Below are 18,340 nucleotides of genomic sequence, written 5' to 3'. Positions count from 1 at the left end.
TCGCACCTTCTGATGCATCAGGTAGGTGCACAATAGCATAGCCTAACCCTCTGTACTTTGGTCTATATTGATGCGGGACATAGACAGCCAGCTGATGACCAATCCATTAGTGCAATGGATGGCTGGAAGCATTTGTCTTTGCCTTTGCAATACCACAGAAGCAATGCATGGTCAATGTACAGCAATGACACACCTGTGTGAACAGCCAGGAGACCCCCCCCCCCCCCCCCCATGTTATGTTACATAGTTACATAGTTAGTACGGTCGAAAAAAGACATATGTCCATCACGTTCAACCAGGGAATTAAGGGGTAGGGGTGTGGCGCGATATTGGGGAAGGGATGAGATTTTATATTTCTTCATAAGCATTAATCTTATTTTGTCAATTAGGAACATTCAGCACCCACCCGCTATCAAGGCAGCTGCCTATCATGTCATGCCCTACCTGCACAGGTGTGCTGGCTACTCAAATGATCCAATTAAGGAGGCCATTTAGTCAGCAGCAGCAGAAGTCCTGTGCCTGGACGCTCCAACAGGGGCCAGACACAAGCAGAAGCAGAAGCAGCAGAAGCAGCAGCAGCACCACCTTTTGTTTTTTGGCTGCAGCAGCAGCAAGGCCCACAGGGCTGGCTAGCTGGCTAGCCAGCAAGCAGGTAGCAATGAAAGTAGGAATCTTTCTTTTTAACCCTGTAAGGGGGTGGTGCACTGTACCCGAAGATACTGCCATATCGGGTCAATGCATAGGGCGACGGAAGCAAGCTTCGAAATCGGCCCCCGTTCTCAAAAATCCATTTAATATATGGTCCCCAGATAGGGGACGTATCAGATATTAAACTGATAAGAACAGATACTACACTTGATCTTAGCCAAAAGGCCGAGAAGCGATAACCGTGAAAGGGGCGGGCCCAACAAGGTCCCCTTCATGGGCACTATCACTGCTTGCTGTCAGGGAGGCTGCCAGACAATTTTCCATGCACACTCTGGGCTGGGGGGCAGTCAACCACCAGTACACACAGCAGAACCTAAACCCATACCATTATTGCTAAGCAGCAAGACAGGGGCCCATTGCACTCCCACGGGGCCTTTTTAAATGCAATCCATAACCCGGATTTGCCAGGAACCCTTCTTACTCCTCCTACTTGCATGTGACACTGGGCTTAGGATCTGCATAGGAAACACACACACAAGCACACACCTACCTTTGTTGCCTGCAGATGCCTCCTTGGCTGTCCCCAAACGGTATCAAACCAACACCCACGGGAAGCTGTAAGCATAGAGGACATGCCTGCACCCCATTGGACTTACCTGTGTGGGTTAAATCCGGGTTATTTGACAACCTATGGCGGTGATGGTTCTGCTCAGGCAGAGCAGTGCTGATGCTCCTCATAAAGCTGTCGCTGCTGTGAAGGTTCTAGGTGACATCACAAATCCCTTTGGTTACATACACAACAAAGCTGGGTTGTTGTTGTTTACACTCTGCAAGGCCTGTGGAAGTGAGTGACATCATAGCACTGTAGTTCTGAGGGTTCAAGATGGATGCAACAATCTCCTGTTGCTTCTATGAAGGCCGTAATAGACGACATCACCAAACAGCTCCATAGTCACATACACAGCAAAGGAGAGATGTTGTTTACACCTAGTGATGTCAGTGGTATTGAGTGACATCACAGCACAGTGCTAAGGCTCCTGGGCCTGGACACAGCAGCGGCTGCAATATCTCAACGGAGAATACGTTTATATCTATGTGTGTGTGTGCGCATATATATATATATATATATATATATATATATATATATATATATTTCTCCGCCGAAATCACTTTTAAACCCATTTCCACCTTTTTTTCCCTTCTCTTCCTCTTACTTTTTTTTCACGTTTTTTTACGTTTTTCTCCTTTTCGCCTCTTTTCTGGGCGTATTATTCTTCTTTTTCTTCTTTTTTTTCGTCTAATGCATACCCCATCAGTGCAGCAATGCTTATTCAATACCGCCAGCAGATGGAGACACTGGGGGATAATTTTCTAAGGATTTATACTGATTTTTCCTGTCTGAATTTGTCGCACAGAAAGTTGCAGGCCAAATATGTGTGACATTTCTGCGACTTTAGCTTCTAGAGCATTTTTACAACATTATACATAGGTGCTGAATACATAAAAAGCGACTGTTCAGCGACAGACAAGTCGCATCGGCTGAAAGTAGGCCAGAATGTCAGTCCATGTTGGAGCAGGTTTAGATACAGTCTAAAGCATAGATCTCAAAGTCTGTGCACAGAATTTAGCAAGGGCCTCGCACCTTCTGATGCATCAGGTAGGTGCACAATAGCATAGCCTAACCCTCTGTACTTTGGTCTATATTGATGCGGGACATAGACAGCCAGCTGATGACCAATCCATTAGTGCAATGGATGGCTGGAAGCATTTGTCTTTGCCTTTGCAATACCACAGAAGCAATGCATGGTCAATGTACAGCAATGACACACCTGTGTGAACAGCCAGGAGACCCCCCCCCCCCCCCCATGTTATGTTACATAGTTACATAGTTAGTACGGTCGAAAAAAGACATATGTCCATCACGTTCAACCAGGGAATTAAGGGGTAGGGGTGTGGCGCGATATTGGGGAAGGGATGAGATTTTATATTTCTTCATAAGCATTAATCTTATTTTGTCAATTAGGAACATTCAGCACCCACCCGCTATCAAGGCAGCTGCCTATCATGTCATGCCCTACCTGCACAGGTGTGCTGGCTACTCAAATGATCCAATTAAGGAGGCCATTTAGTCAGCAGCAGCAGAAGTCCTGTGCCTGGACGCTCCAACAGGGGCCAGACACAAGCAGAAGCAGAGCAGCAGAAGCAGCAGCAGCACCACCTTTTGTTTTTTGGCTGCAGCAGCAGCAAGGCCCACAGGGCTGGCTAGCTGGCTAGCCAGCAAGCAGGTAGCAATGAAAGTAGGAATCTTTCTTTTTAACCCTGTAAGGGGGTGGTGCACTGTACCCGAAGATACTGCCATATCGGGTCAATGCATAGGGCGACGGAAGCAAGCTTCGAAATCGGCCCCCGTTCTCAAAAATCCATTTAATATATGGTCCCCAGATAGGGGACGTATCAGATATTAAACTGATAAGAACAGATACTACACTTGATCTTAGCCAAAAGGCCGAGAAGCGATAACCGTGAAAGGGGCGGGCCCAACAAGGTCCCCTTCATGGGCACTATCACTGCTTGCTGTCAGGGAGGCTGCCAGACAATTTTCCATGCACACTCTGGGCTGGGGGGCAGTCAACCACCAGTACACACAGCAGAACCTAAACCCATACCATTATTGCTAAGCAGCAAGACAGGGGCCCATTGCACTCCCACGGGGCCTTTTTAAATGCAATCCATAACCCGGATTTGCCAGGAACCCTTCTTACTCCTCCTACTTGCATGTGACACTGGGCTTAGGATCTGCATAGGAAACACACACACAAGCACACACCTACCTTTGTTGCCTGCAGATGCCTCCTTGGCTGTCCCCAAACGGTATCAAACCAACACCCACGGGAAGCTGTAAGCATAGAGGACATGCCTGCACCCCATTGGACTTACCTGTGTGGGTTAAATCCGGGTTATTTGACAACCTATGGCGGTGATGGTTCTGCTCAGGCAGAGCAGTGCTGATGCTCCTCATAAAGCTGTCGCTGCTGTGAAGGTTCTAGGTGACATCACAAATCCCTTTGGTTACATACACAACAAAGCTGGGTTGTTGTTGTTTACACTCTGCAAGGCCTGTGGAAGTGAGTGACATCATAGCACTGTAGTTCTGAGGGTTCAAGATGGATGCAACAATCTCCTGTTGCTTCTATGAAGGCCGTAATAGACGACATCACCAAACAGCTCCATAGTCACATACACAGCAAAGGAGAGATGTTGTTTACACCTAGTGATGTCAGTGGTATTGAAGTGACATCACAGCACAGTGCTAAGGCTCCTGGGCCTGGACACAGCAGCGGCTGCAATATCTCAACGGAGAATACGTTTATATCTATGTGTGTGTGTGCGCATATATATATATATATATATATATATATATATATATATATATATATATATATATATATATATATCTCCGCCGAAATCACTTTTAAACCCATTTCCACCTTTTTTTCCCTTCTCTTCCTCTTACTTTTTTTTCACGTTTTTTTACGTTTTTCTCCTTTTCGCCTCTTTTCTGGGCGTATTATTCTTCTTTTTCTTCTTTTTTTTCGTCTAATGCATACCCCATCAGTGCAGCAATGCTTATTCAATACCGCCAGCAGATGGAGACACTGGGGGATAATTTTCTAAGGATTTATACTGATTTTTCCTGTCTGAATTTGTCGCACAGAAAGTTGCAGGCCAAATATGTGTGACATTTCTGCGACTTTAGCTTCTAGAGCATTTTTACAACATTATACATAGGTGCTGAATACATAAAAAGCGACTGTTCAGCGACAGACAAGTCGCATCGGCTGAAAGTAGGCCAGAATGTCAGTCCATGTTGGAGCAGGTTTAGATACAGTCTAAAGCATAGATCTCAAAGTCTGTGCACAGAATTTAGCAAGGGCCTCGCACCTTCTGATGCATCAGGTAGGTGCACAATAGCATAGCCTAACCCTCTGTACTTTGGTCTATATTGATGCGGGACATAGACAGCCAGCTGATGACCAATCCATTAGTGCAATGGATGGCTGGAAGCATTTGTCTTTGCCTTTGCAATACCACAGAAGCAATGCATGGTCAATGTACAGCAATGACACACCTGTGTGAACAGCCAGGAGACCCCCCCCCCCCCCCCCCATGTTATGTTACATAGTTACATAGTTAGTACGGTCGAAAAAAGACATATGTCCATCACGTTCAACCAGAGAATTAAGGGGTAGGGGTGTGGCGCGATATTGGGGAAGGGATGAGATTTTATATTTCTTCATAAGCATTAATCTTATTTTGTCAATTAGGAACATTCAGCACCCACCCGCTATCAAGGCAGCTGCCTATCATGTCATGCCCTACCTGCACAGGTGTGCTGGCTACTCAAATGATCCAATTAAGGAGGCCATTTAGTCAGCAGCAGCAGAAGTCCTGTGCCTGGACGCTCCAACAGGGGCCAGACACAAGCAGAAGCAGAAGCAGCAGCAGCACCACCTTTTGTTTTTTGGCTGCAGCAGCAGCAAGGCCCACAGGGCTGGCTAGCTGGCTAGCCAGCAAGCAGGTAGCAATGAAAGTAGGAATCTTTCTTTTTAACCCTGTAAGGGGGTGGTGCACTGTACCCGAAGATACTGCCATATCGGGTCAATGCATAGGGCGACGGAAGCAAGCTTCGAAATCGGCCCCCGTTCTCAAAAATCCATTTAATATATGTCCCCAGATAGGGGACGTATCAGATATTAAACTGATAAGAACAGATACTACACTTGATCTTAGCCAAAAGGCCGAGAAGCGATAACCGTGAAAGGGGCGGGCCCAACAAGGTCCCCTTCATGGGCACTATCACTGCTTGCTGTCAGGGAGGCTGCCAGACAATTTTCCATGCACACTCTGGGCTGGGGGGCAGTCAACCACCAGTACACACAGCAGAACCTAAACCCATACCATTATTGCTAAGCAGCAAGACAGGGGCCCATTGCACTCCCACGGGGCCTTTTTAAATGCAATCCATAACCCGGATTTGCCAGGAACCCTTCTTACTCCTCCTACTTGCATGTGACACTGGGCTTAGGATCTGCATAGGAAACACACACACAAGCACACACCTACCTTTGTTGCCTGCAGATGCCTCCTTGGCTGTCCCCAAACGGTATCAAACCAACACCCACGGGAAGCTGTAAGCATAGAGGACATGCCTGCACCCCATTGGACTTACCTGTGTGGGTTAAATCCGGGTTATTTGACAACCTATGGCGGTGATGGTTCTGCTCAGGCAGAGCAGTGCTGATGCTCCTCATAAAGCTGTCGCTGCTGTGAAGGTTCTAGGTGACATCACAAATCCCTTTGGTTACATACACAACAAAGCTGGGTTGTTGTTGTTTACACTCTGCAAGGCCTGTGGAAGTGAGTGACATCATAGCACTGTAGTTCTGAGGGTTCAAGATGGATGCAACAATCTCCTGTTGCTTCTATGAAGGCCGTAATAGACGACATCACCAAACAGCTCCATAGTCACATACACAGCAAAGGAGAGATGTTGTTTACACCTAGTGATGTCAGTGGTATTGAGTGACATCACAGCACAGTGCTAAGGCTCCTGGGCCTGGACACAGCAGCGGCTGCAATATCTCAACGGAGAATACGTTTATATCTATGTGTGTGTGTGCGCATATATATATATATATATATATATATATATATATATATATATATATATTTCTCCGCCGAAATCACTTTTAAACCCATTTCCACCTTTTTTTCCCTTCTCTTCCTCTTACTTTTTTTTCACGTTTTTTTACGTTTTTCTCCTTTTCGCCTCTTTTCTGGGCGTATTATTCTTCTTTTTCTTCTTTTTTTTCGTCTAATGCATACCCCATCAGTGCAGCAATGCTTATTCAATACCGCCAGCAGATGGAGACACTGGGGGATAATTTTCTAAGGATTTATACTGATTTTTCCTGTCTGAATTTGTCGCACAGAAAGTTGCAGGCCAAATATGTGTGACATTTCTGCGACTTTAGCTTCTAGAGCATTTTTACAACATTATACATAGGTGCTGAATACATAAAAAGCGACTGTTCAGCGACAGACAAGTCGCATCGGCTGAAAGTAGGCCAGAATGTCAGTCCATGTTGGAGCAGGTTTAGATACAGTCTAAAGCATAGATCTCAAAGTCTGTGCACAGAATTTAGCAAGGGCCTCGCACCTTCTGATGCATCAGGTAGGTGCACAATAGCATAGCCTAACCCTCTGTACTTTGGTCTATATTGATGCGGGACATAGACAGCCAGCTGATGACCAATCCATTAGTGCAATGGATGGCTGGAAGCATTTGTCTTTGCCTTTGCAATACCACAGAAGCAATGCATGGTCAATGTACAGCAATGACACACCTGTGTGAACAGCCAGGAGACCCCCCCCCCCATGTTATGTTACATAGTTACATAGTTAGTACGGTCGAAAAAAGACATATGTCCATCACGTTCAACCAGGGAATTAAGGGGTAGGGGTGTGGCGCGATATTGGGGAAGGGATGAGATTTTATATTTCTTCATAAGCATTAATCTTATTTTGTCAATTAGGAACATTCAGCACCCACCCGCTATCAAGGCAGCTGCCTATCATGTCATGCCCTACCTGCACAGGTGTGCTGGCTACTCAAATGATCCAATTAAGGAGGCCATTTAGTCAGCAGCAGCAGAAGTCCTGTGCCTGGACGCTCCAACAGGGGCCAGACACAAGCAGAAGCAGCAGCAGCACCACCTTTTGTTTTTTGGCTGCAGCAGCAGCAAGGCCCACAGGGCTGGCTAGCTGGCTAGCCAGCAAGCAGGTAGCAATGAAAGTAGGAATCTTTCTTTTTAACCCTGTAAGGGGGTGGTGCACTGTACCCGAAGATACTGCCATATCGGGTCAATGCATAGGGCGACGGAAGCAAGCTTCGAAATCGGCCCCCGTTCTCAAAAATCCATTTAATATATGGTCCCCAGATAGGGGACGTATCAGATATTAAACTGATAAGAACAGATTTTTGATTGAAAGAGCTTTATTTTCCGTTCAGTCATTACAAGTCGTACAATAAATTACAGTCACACAAAGCATGATAGTACAATACACAGCAAAGGTTCCCTAAGCTATACATCGCACACCATGCTACTCTAACATTCAGCTCAATCCTGCAATATAAAGGCACAAGAGATCAAACAAAAACCAAATAATACAATCTGTGATCGGGGTAGGGGTGTGGGCGACTATGTGGGGGTAGGGAGGGGGCGGATCACAGGGCCAAACTGTTGGGCTGTATCTTCAGGGAGACATGGGAGAAGGAGAGGGGTCTTCACTCCTCTTCTTCCTCATCAACGGCCGAGCTGTCCAAGATGGAATAGTCTCTAAGCAGGTTCTTGATGAACCTGCGGCAGTCCCGGACGGACATGTTTTCCCTGTTGATCACGAGGCGGTTCCTGGCAAGCCACACTGCGTCCTTAAAACAGTTCATAAGGCGCCAGGCCTCCTGGATGGCCTCCACGTCGTGGGTCCCAGGGAACAGGCCGTAAAGCACCGAATGGTACGATAGGCAGCTCCTGGGCACTGAGTCTCTGAGTTCCTGTTCTAGGGCGTCCAACAGACCCTGTGCAAAGGGGCACTGCCAAAACACGTGGAAAGATGTTTCCTCCACGTAGGGGCAACGGGGGCAGTACCGGGTCTTGCACAGGTTGCGGGCATGCATGAATGACCTGAGAGAGAGACCTCCCATGACGGCCATCCACGACAAGTCCTTGTGTCCATTGGTAAGCCGCTTTGAGGCCACATTGTTCCAAACTGTCTCTGCAGTGGCTGCGGGGAGTCCCGGAACCAGCTCGGTCGAGTCCTTAGCTCGGATGAGCTTGTGGATTGTCTTTGGCTTCCATAGGTCTGGTTTCAGTCCTTCCAGCTGGTGCTCCCTCACAAACCGGACAACATCCCCATAGAACCAGGGAGTGTTCCAGTTGTAAGGGATGGAGCTGTCCCACTTGTCCCAGCCCAGCTGTCTCCAGAGGGGCATGAGAAGCAAGCGAGACATGGACCTGCCCGCTGAGCCAGTCTTTTCTACAAGAGTCCGCTGCACCGTGACACATGCAAAGGAGGCCCTCAGCAGAGCGGGGATGTCGGGTATTCCCTTCCCACCCTTGCGGGGTTCCTTGTACATCACGGTCCTCTTGACTCTGTCCATTTTGCCCCAGACGAAGCCAAACACTGTCCGGGTGATGGCCTTGCAAACGGTGGTATGGGGAGGCCAGGCCTGTGCGGTATATTGGAGCACAGGCAAAACTTCACTCCGCAGGACAAGTGCCTTGCCTTCCATCGTGAGCTTTCTGGAGCTCCACAGTCCGATCTTCGAGTTTATCCTTCCTAGTCGGTCTTGCCAAGACTTAAGGGCCGCTCCTTCCTTCCCGAACCAGACTCCAAGAATTTGAATGAAGTCCGGCTTAATAGTAAAGGGGAAGGGGGCGGAAGAAGCCAGGTGCCATTCCCCGAAGAGCATGGCCTCCGACTTCCCGCAGTTGACTTTTGCCCCCGAAGCTCTGCCGAAGTCCTCGCAGGTCTGGACGAGTGCAGTCACCGAACGCTGGTCAGCGCAGAAGACGGTCACGTCGTCCATGTAGAGCGAGCACTTGACCTCGTGGCGATCTGGTCCTGGTGCGGTGATCCCTCTGATCTCTCCATTCTGCCGGATAGTCTCAGCGAAGAGCTCTATAACACAAACAAAAAGGAGAGGTGAAAGAGGGCAGCCTTGTCTAACCCCTGAAAGAATAGGAAAGGGGTCAGTCTTCCAGCCGTTCACCAACACCGTGCTGTAAATGTCAAAATACATAACGTTAACAAAAGAGCAAAACATCTTCCCCAGACCCAGCCTGCGCAAAACCCTGTCCATGAATGCGTGGGAGACACGGTCGAACGCCTTCTCCTGATCTAAGCTGACCAGGGCGGCGCGGCCCCCGCGGTCCTGGATGTAATGGACCGTGTCTCTCACAAGGGCAAGGCTGTCGGCAATCCTGCGGCCAGGAATGCTGCAGGTCTGGTCCGGATGGACGATCTGCCCCATGACAGGTTTCAGCCTGTTGGCCAGCACCTTGGCGAGGATCTTGTAGTCCACGTTCAGGAGAGAGATGGGACGCCAGTTTTTCAGGTCACATCTCTCCCCCTTCCGCTTATACAAGATCGTGATCATCCCTTCCCTCAACGACGGAGGCATTCTGCCCCCCACCACCATCTCCTCGTACACCTCCAACAGGTCCGGACAGATCAGGTCACCCAGCGCTACGTAGAGCTCGGCTGGGAGACCGTCACTGCCCGGGGTCCTGCCGGGCTTAAAGGATTTAGCGGCAGAGAGCAGCTCCCCCACCGTCAAGGGATCGTCCATAGCCGCCGCACCTGCGGGATCAACAACGTTAGTGACACCTGACAGGAACCTCTCGGCGGCTTCGGGGTCGGATGACTTGGGGGCGTAGAGGTTGCCGTAGAAGTCGTGGACGACCCCCACCACTTCCTCCTTGCCGCTCCTCATGTGTCCGGTCTCATCTCGTAGCTCAGTCAGGGGCGTGTGGCCGGCATGGAGCTTCCTGAAAAAGAAAGAGTTACATTTCTCACCCTTCTCCAGGTTCTCCACCTTGGAACGAAAGACGATTCGCTTGGATTCCTCCTCAAAGTGCCTTTTCAAGCTCTTTTTGGTCTCTTCCAGCTCCTCCCTGACGTCCCAGCCACACTGGAGCAGGTCCTGCAGGGACCGCAGCTCGCGCTGCAGTTTCCTCAAGTCCCACTTCTTCGCACACGCCTGTTGTCTGCCTTTTGCCTGAAAGAAACAACGGAATTCGACTTTAACATATTCCCACCAATCGCTGATGCACTTGAACAGACATTTGTCATTTCGCCATACAAGGTAAGCATCCCTAAGTTCCTCCATGACCTCCCTCTGCTCCAACAGGGCACAATTCAACTTCCAGGAGCCCGGGCCAGGTGGGAATCCATGGCCCAGAGTCCCCCGGAATCGAATGGCCCTGTGGTCAGAGAAGAAGCAGGGGACCATAGAGTACGACACCTTTCTGACTGCTCTCGAAGTGAAGATGAAGTCTATCCGAGAACGGAGCGAGCCATCGGGGCGGCTCCACGTATAGTTTACGGAGCCGTTCCCGATGGACCCGACAACGTCCTGCAAGGATGCCTCCGTCACCATCTCAATCAGCAGTTTAGACGTCACGTCCAGGCTGGCGGATGTGCCAGAACTGCGCCCCTCCACCTCAATGGGGCAGTTGAAGTCACCACCCAACACTACTGCTCTAGTGGTGGCGAGTTCAGCCCGCAGGGCCTGGAGAACCTCCAGTCGGACATCCCTCTCAGGGGAGGCATACACGTTGATGAGCCGCACGGGCTCACCCGCCCAGGAACCGTCTGATAAGAACAGATACTACACTTGATCTTAGCCAAAAGGCCGAGAAGCGATAACCGTGAAAGGGGCGGGCCCAACAAGGTCCCCTTCATGGGCACTATCACTGCTTGCTGTCAGGGAGGCTGCCAGACAATTTTCCATGCACACTCTGGGCTGGGGGGCAGTCAACCACCAGTACACACAGCAGAACCTAAACCCATACCATTATTGCTAAGCAGCAAGACAGGGGCCCATTGCACTCCCACGGGGCCTTTTTAAATGCAATCCATAACCCGGATTTGCCAGGAACCCTTCTTACTCCTCCTACTTGCATGTGACACTGGGCTTAGGATCTGCATAGGAAACACACACACAAGCACACACCTACCTTTGTTGCCTGCAGATGCCTCCTTGGCTGTCCCCAAACGGTATCAAACCAACACCCACGGGAAGCTGTAAGCATAGAGGACATGCCTGCACCCCATTGGACTTACCTGTGTGGGTTAAATCCGGGTTATTTGACAACCTATGGCGGTGATGGTTCTGCTCAGGCAGAGCAGTGCTGATGCTCCTCATAAAGCTGTCGCTGCTGTGAAGGTTCTAGGTGACATCACAAATCCCTATGGTTACATACACAACAAAGCTGGGTTGTTGTTGTTTACACTCTGCAAGGCCTGTGGAAGTGAGTGACATCATAGCACTGTAGTTCTGAGGGTTCAAGATGGATGCAACAATCTCCTGTTGCTTCTATGAAGGCCGTAATAGACGACATCACCAAACAGCTCCATAGTCACATACACAGCAAAGGAGAGATGTTGTTTACACCTAGTGATGTCAGTGGTATTGAGTGACATCACAGCACAGTGCTAAGGCTCCTGGGCCTGGACACAGCAGCGGCTGCAATATCTCAACGGAGAATACGTTTATATCTATGTGTGTGTGTGCGCATATATATATATATATATATATATATATATATATATATATATATATATTTCTCCGCCGAAATCACTTTTAAACCCATTTCCACCTTTTTTTCCCTTCTCTTCCTCTTACTTTTTTTTCACGTTTTTTTACGTTTTTCTCCTTTTCGCCTCTTTTCTGGGCGTATTATTCTTCTTTTTCTTCTTTTTTTTCGTCTAATGCATACCCCATCAGTGCAGCAATGCTTATTCAATACCGCCAGCAGATGGAGACACTGGGGGATAATTTTCTAAGGATTTATACTGATTTTTCCTGTCTGAATTTGTCGCACAGAAAGTTGCAGGCCAAATATGTGTGACATTTCTGCGACTTTAGCTTCTAGAGCATTTTTACAACATTATACATAGGTGCTGAATACATAAAAAGCGACTGTTCAGCGACAGACAAGTCGCATCGGCTGAAAGTAGGCCAGAATGTCAGTCCATGTTGGAGCAGGTTTAGATACAGTCTAAAGCATAGATCTCAAAGTCTGTGCACAGAATTTAGCAAGGGCCTCGCACCTTCTGATGCATCAGGTAGGTGCACAATAGCATAGCCTAACCCTCTGTACTTTGGTCTATATTGATGCGGGACATAGACAGCCAGCTGATGACCAATCCATTAGTGCAATGGATGGCTGGAAGCATTTGTCTTTGCCTTTGCAATACCACAGAAGCAATGCATGGTCAATGTACAGCAATGACACACCTGTGTGAACAGCCAGGAGACCCCCCCCCCCCCCCCCCCCCCCATGTTATGTTACATAGTTACATAGTTAGTACGGTCGAAAAAAGACATATGTCCATCACGTTCAACCAGGGAATTAAGGGGTAGGGGTGTGGCGCGATATTGGGGAAGGGATGAGATTTTATATTTCTTCATAAGCATTAATCTTATTTTGTCAATTAGGAACATTCAGCACCCACCCGCTATCAAGGCAGCTGCCTATCATGTCATGCCCTACCTGCACAGGTGTGCTGGCTACTCAAATGATCCAATTAAGGAGGCCATTTAGTCAGCAGCAGCAGAAGTCCTGTGCCTGGACGCTCCAACAGGGGCCAGACACAAGCAGAAGCAGAAGCAGCAGCAGCACCACCTTTTGTTTTTTGGCTGCAGCAGCAGCAAGGCCCACAGGGCTGGCTAGCTGGCTAGCCAGCAAGCAGGTAGCAATGAAAGTAGGAATCTTTCTTTTTAACCCTGTAAGGGGGTGGTGCACTGTACCCGAAGATACTGCCATATCGGGTCAATGCATAGGGCGACGGAAGCAAGCTTCGAAATCGGCCCCCGTTCTCAAAAATCCATTTAATATATGGTCCCCAGATAGGGGACGTATCAGATATTAAACTGATAAGAACAGATACTACACTTGATCTTAGCCAAAAGGCCGAGAAGCGATAACCGTGAAAGGGGCGGGCCCAACAAGGTCCCCTTCATGGGCACTATCACTGCTTGCTGTCAGGGAGGCTGCCAGACAATTTTCCATGCACACTCTGGGCTGGGGGGCAGTCAACCACCAGTACACACAGCAGAACCTAAACCCATACCATTATTGCTAAGCAGCAAGACAGGGGCCCATTGCACTCCCACGGGGCCTTTTTAAATGCAATCCATAACCCGGATTTGCCAGGAACCCTTCTTACTCCTCCTACTTGCATGTGACACTGGGCTTAGGATCTGCATAGGAAACACACACACAAGCACACACCTACCTTTGTTGCCTGCAGATGCCTCCTTGGCTGTCCCCAAACGGTATCAAACCAATACCCACGGGAAGCTGTAAGCATAGAGGACATGCCTGCACCCCATTGGACTTACCTGTGTGGGTTAAATCCGGGTTATTTGACAACCTATGGCGGTGATGGTTCTGCTCAGGCAGAGCAGTGCTGATGCTCCTCATAAAGCTGTCGCTGCTGTGAAGGTTCTAGGTGACATCACAAATCCCTTTGGTTACATACACAACAAAGCTGGGTTGTTGTTGTTTACACTCTGCAAGGCCTGTGGAAGTGAGTGACATCATAGCACTGTAGTTCTGAGGGTTCAAGATGGATGCAACAATCTCCTGTTGCTTCTATGAAGGCCGTAATAGACGACATCACCAAACAGCTCCATAGTCACATACACAGCAAAGGAGAGATGTTGTTTACACCTAGTGATGTCAGTGGTATTGAGTGACATCACAGCACAGTGCTAAGGCTCCTGGGCCTGGACACAGCAGCGGCTGCAATATCTCAACGGAGAATACGTTTATATCTATGTGTGTGTGTGCGCATATATATATATATATATATATATATATATATATATATATATATTTCTCCGCCGAAATCACTTTTAAACCCATTTCCACCTTTTTTTCCCTTCTCTTCCTCTTACTTTTTTTTCACGTTTTTTTACGTTTTTCTCCTTTTCGCCTCTTTTCTGGGCGTATTATTCTTCTTTTTCTTCTTTTTTTTCGTCTAATGCATACCCCATCAGTGCAGCAATGCTTATTCAATACCGCCAGCAGATGGAGACACTGGGGGATAATTTTCTAAGGATTTATACTGATTTTTCCTGTCTGAATTTGTCGCACAGAAAGTTGCAGGCCAAATATGTGTGACATTTCTGCGACTTTAGCTTCTAGAGCATTTTTACAACATTATACATAGGTGCTGAATACATAAAAAGCGACTGTTCAGCGACAGACAAGTCGCATCGGCTGAAAGTAGGCCAGAATGTCAGTCCATGTTGGAGCAGGTTTAGATACAGTCTAAAGCATAGATCTCAAAGTCTGTGCACAGAATTTAGCAAGGGCCTCGCACCTTCTGATGCATCAGGTAGGTGCACAATAGCATAGCCTAACCCTCTGTACTTTGGTCTATATTGATGCGGGACATAGACAGCCAGCTGATGACCAATCCATTAGTGCAATGGATGGCTGGAAGCATTTGTCTTTGCCTTTGCAATACCACAGAAGCAATGCATGGTCAATGTACAGCAATGACACACCTGTGTGAACAGCCAGGAGACCCCCCCCCCCCCCCCCCCATGTTATGTTACATAGTTACATAGTTAGTACGGTCGAAAAAAGACATATGTCCATCACGTTCAACCAGGGAATTAAGGGGTAGGGGTGTGGCGCGATATTGGGGAAGGGATGAGATTTTATATTTCTTCATAAGCATTAATCTTATTTTGTCAATTAGGAACATTCAGCACCCACCCGCTATCAAGGCAGCTGCCTATCATGTCATGCCCTACCTGCACAGGTGTGCTGGCTACTCAAATGATCCAATTAAGGAGGCCATTTAGTCAGCAGCAGCAGAAGTCCTGTGCCTGGACGCTCCAACAGGGGCCAGACACAAGCAGAAGCAGAAGCAGCAGAAGCAGCAGCAGCACCACCTTTTGTTTTTTGGCTGCAGCAGCAGCAAGGCCCACAGGGCTGGCTAGCTGGCTAGCCAGCAAGCAGGTAGCAATGAAAGTAGGAATCTTTCTTTTTAACCCTGTAAGGGGGTGGTGCACTGTACCCGAAGATACTGCCATATCGGGTCAATGCATAGGGCGACGGAAGCAAGCTTCGAAATCGGCCCCCGTTCTCAAAAATCCATTTAATATATGGTCCCCAGATAGGGGACGTATCAGATATTAAACTGATAAGAACAGATACTACACTTGATCTTAGCCAAAAGGCCGAGAAGCGATAACCGTGAAAGGGGCGGGCCCAACAAGGTCCCCTTCATGGGCACTATCACTGCTTGCTGTCAGGGAGGCTGCCAGACAATTTTCCATGCACACTCTGGGCTGGGGGGCAGTCAACCACCAGTACACACAGCAGAACCTAAACCCATACCATTATTGCTAAGCAGCAAGACAGGGGCCCATTGCACTCCCACGGGGCCTTTTTAAATGCAATCCATAACCCGGATTTGCCAGGAACCCTTCTTACTCCTCCTACTTGCATGTGACACTGGGCTTAGGATCTGCATAGGAAACACACACACAAGCACACACCTACCTTTGTTGCCTGCAGATGCCTCCTTGGCTGTCCCCAAACGGTATCAAACCAACACCCACGGGAAGCTGTAAGCATAGAGGACATGCCTGCACCCCATTGGACTTACCTGTGTGGGTTAAATCCGGGTTATTTGACAACCTATGGCGGTGATGGTTCTGCTCAGGCAGAGCAGTGCTGATGCTCCTCATAAAGCTGTCGCTGCTGTGAAGGTTCTAGGTGACATCACAAATCCCTTTGGTTACATACACAACAAAGCTGGGTTGTTGTTGTTTACACTCTGCAAGGCCTGTGGAAGTGAGTGACATCATAGCACTGTAGTTCTGAGGGTTCAAGATGGATGCAACAATCTCCTGTTGCTTCTATGAAGGCCGTAATAGACGACATCACCAAACAGCTCCATAGTCACATACACAGCAAAGGAGAGATGTTGTTTACACCTAGTGATGTCAGTGGTATTGAGTGACATCACAGCACAGTGCTAAGGCTCCTGGGCCTGGACACAGCAGCGGCTGCAATATCTCAACGGAGAATACGTTTATATCTATGTGTGTGTGTGCGCATATATATATATATATATATATATATATATATATATATATATTTCTCCGCCGAAATCACTTTTAAACCCATTTCCACCTTTTTTTCCCTTCTCTTCCTCTTACTTTTTTTTCACGTTTTTTTTACGTTTTTCTCCTTTTCGCCTCTTTTCTGGGCGTATTATTCTTCTTTTTCTTCTTTTTTTTCGTCTAATGCATACCCCATCAGTGCAGCAATGCTTATTCAATACCGCCAGCAGATGGAGACACTGGGGGATAATTTTCTAAGGATTTATACTGATTTTTCCTGTCTGAATTTGTCGCACAGAAAGTTGCAGGCCAAATATGTGTGACATTTCTGCGACTTTAGCTTCTAGAGCATTTTTACAACATTATACATAGGTGCTGAATACATAAAAAGCGACTGTTCAGCGACAGACAAGTCGCATCGGCTGAAAGTAGGCCAGAATGTCAGTCCATGTTGGAGCAGGTTTAGATACAGTCTAAAGCATAGATCTCAAAGTCTGTGCACAGAATTTAGCAAGGGCCTCGCACCTTCTGATGCATCAGGTAGGTGCACAATAGCATAGCCTAACCCTCTGTACTTTGGTCTATATTGATGCGGGACATAGACAGCCAGCTGATGACCAATCCATTAGTGCAATGGATGGCTGGAAGCATTTGTCTTTGCCTTTGCAATACCACAGAAGCAATGCATGGTCAATGTACAGCAATGACACACCTGTGTGAACAGCCAGGAGACCCCCCCCCCCCATGTTATGTTACATAGTTACATAGTTAGTACGGTCGAAAAAAGACATATGTCCATCACGTTCAACCAGGGAATTAAGGGGTAGGGGTGTGGCGCGATATTGGGGAAGGGATGAGATTTTATATTTCTTCATAAGCATTAATCTTATTTTGTCAATTAGGAACATTCAGCACCCACCCGCTATCAAGGCAGCTGCCTATCATGTCATGCCCTACCTGCACAGGTGTGCTGGCTACTCAAATGATCCAATTAAGGAGGCCATTTAGTCAGCAGCAGCAGAAGTCCTGTGCCTGGACGCTCCAACAGGGGCCAGACACAAGCAGAAGCAGAAGCAGCAGAAGCAGCAGCAGCACCACCTTTTGTTTTTTGGCTGCAGCAGCAGCAAGGCCCACAGGGCTGGCTAGCTGGCTAGCCAGCAAGCAGGTAGCAATGAAAGTAGGAATCTTTCTTTTTAACCCTGTAAGGGGGTGGTGCACTGTACCCGAAGATACTGCCATATCGGGTCAATGCATAGGGCGACGGAAGCAAGCTTCGAAATCGGCCCCCGTTCTCAAAAATCCATTTAATATATGGTCCCCAGATAGGGGACGTATCAGATATTAAACTGATAAGAACAGATACTACACTTGATCTTAGCCAAAAGGCCGAGAAGCGATAACCGTGAAAGGGGCGGGCCCAACAAGGTCCCCTTCATGGGCACTATCACTGCTTGCTGTCAGGGAGGCTGCCAGACAATTTTCCATGCACACTCTGGGCTGGGGGGCAGTCAACCACCAGTACACACAGCAGAACCTAAACCCATACCATTATTGCTAAGCAGCAAGACAGGGGCCCATTGCACTCCCACGGGGCCTTTTTAAATGCAATCCATAACCCGGATTTGCCAGGAACCCTTCTTACTCCTCCTACTTGCATGTGACACTGGGCTTAGGATCTGCATAGGAAACACACACACAAGCACACACCTACCTTTGTTGCCTGCAGATGCCTCCTTGGCTGTCCCCAAACGGTAT

General features: G+C 48.1%; 6 non-coding genes and 2 pseudogenes across 6 annotated transcripts; all 8 read right to left on the bottom strand.

Moving 5' to 3' along the window:
* Positions 1 to 694: 694 nt before the first annotated feature.
* LOC130307608 (U2 spliceosomal RNA) lies at positions 695 to 885 on the bottom strand. The gene has a single exon (XR_008856777.1). It is a non-coding gene; the product is annotated as a U2 spliceosomal RNA (small nuclear RNA).
* Positions 886 to 2,975: 2,090 nt separating this feature from the next.
* On the bottom strand, positions 2,976 to 3,166 carry LOC130307607 (U2 spliceosomal RNA). Its single transcript, XR_008856776.1, has one exon. It is a non-coding gene; the product is annotated as a U2 spliceosomal RNA (small nuclear RNA).
* A 2,103-nt stretch (positions 3,167 to 5,269) lies between these two features.
* Positions 5,270 to 5,459, bottom strand: LOC130307617 (U2 spliceosomal RNA). The gene has a single exon (XR_008856786.1). It is a non-coding gene; the product is annotated as a U2 spliceosomal RNA (small nuclear RNA).
* Positions 5,460 to 7,534: 2,075 nt separating this feature from the next.
* LOC130307623 (U2 spliceosomal RNA) lies at positions 7,535 to 7,707 on the bottom strand (annotated as a pseudogene).
* Positions 7,708 to 11,006: 3,299 nt separating this feature from the next.
* On the bottom strand, positions 11,007 to 11,137 carry LOC130307626 (U2 spliceosomal RNA; annotated as a pseudogene).
* A 2,093-nt stretch (positions 11,138 to 13,230) lies between these two features.
* LOC130307606 (U2 spliceosomal RNA) lies at positions 13,231 to 13,421 on the bottom strand. The gene has a single exon (XR_008856775.1). It is a non-coding gene; the product is annotated as a U2 spliceosomal RNA (small nuclear RNA).
* Positions 13,422 to 15,515: 2,094 nt separating this feature from the next.
* LOC130307605 (U2 spliceosomal RNA) lies at positions 15,516 to 15,706 on the bottom strand. The gene has a single exon (XR_008856774.1). It is a non-coding gene; the product is annotated as a U2 spliceosomal RNA (small nuclear RNA).
* A 2,086-nt stretch (positions 15,707 to 17,792) lies between these two features.
* Positions 17,793 to 17,983, bottom strand: LOC130307604 (U2 spliceosomal RNA). Its single transcript, XR_008856773.1, has one exon. It is a non-coding gene; the product is annotated as a U2 spliceosomal RNA (small nuclear RNA).
* Positions 17,984 to 18,340: the final 357 nt, after the last annotated feature.

This window comes from Hyla sarda, unplaced genomic scaffold (assembly GCF_029499605.1).
Source record: "Hyla sarda isolate aHylSar1 unplaced genomic scaffold, aHylSar1.hap1 scaffold_1437, whole genome shotgun sequence".
NCBI lineage: Eukaryota > Metazoa > Chordata > Amphibia > Anura > Hylidae > Hyla > Hyla sarda.
The sequence above is the reverse complement of the archived record's forward strand: the minus strand, read 5'-3'. Positions and strand labels throughout refer to the sequence as shown.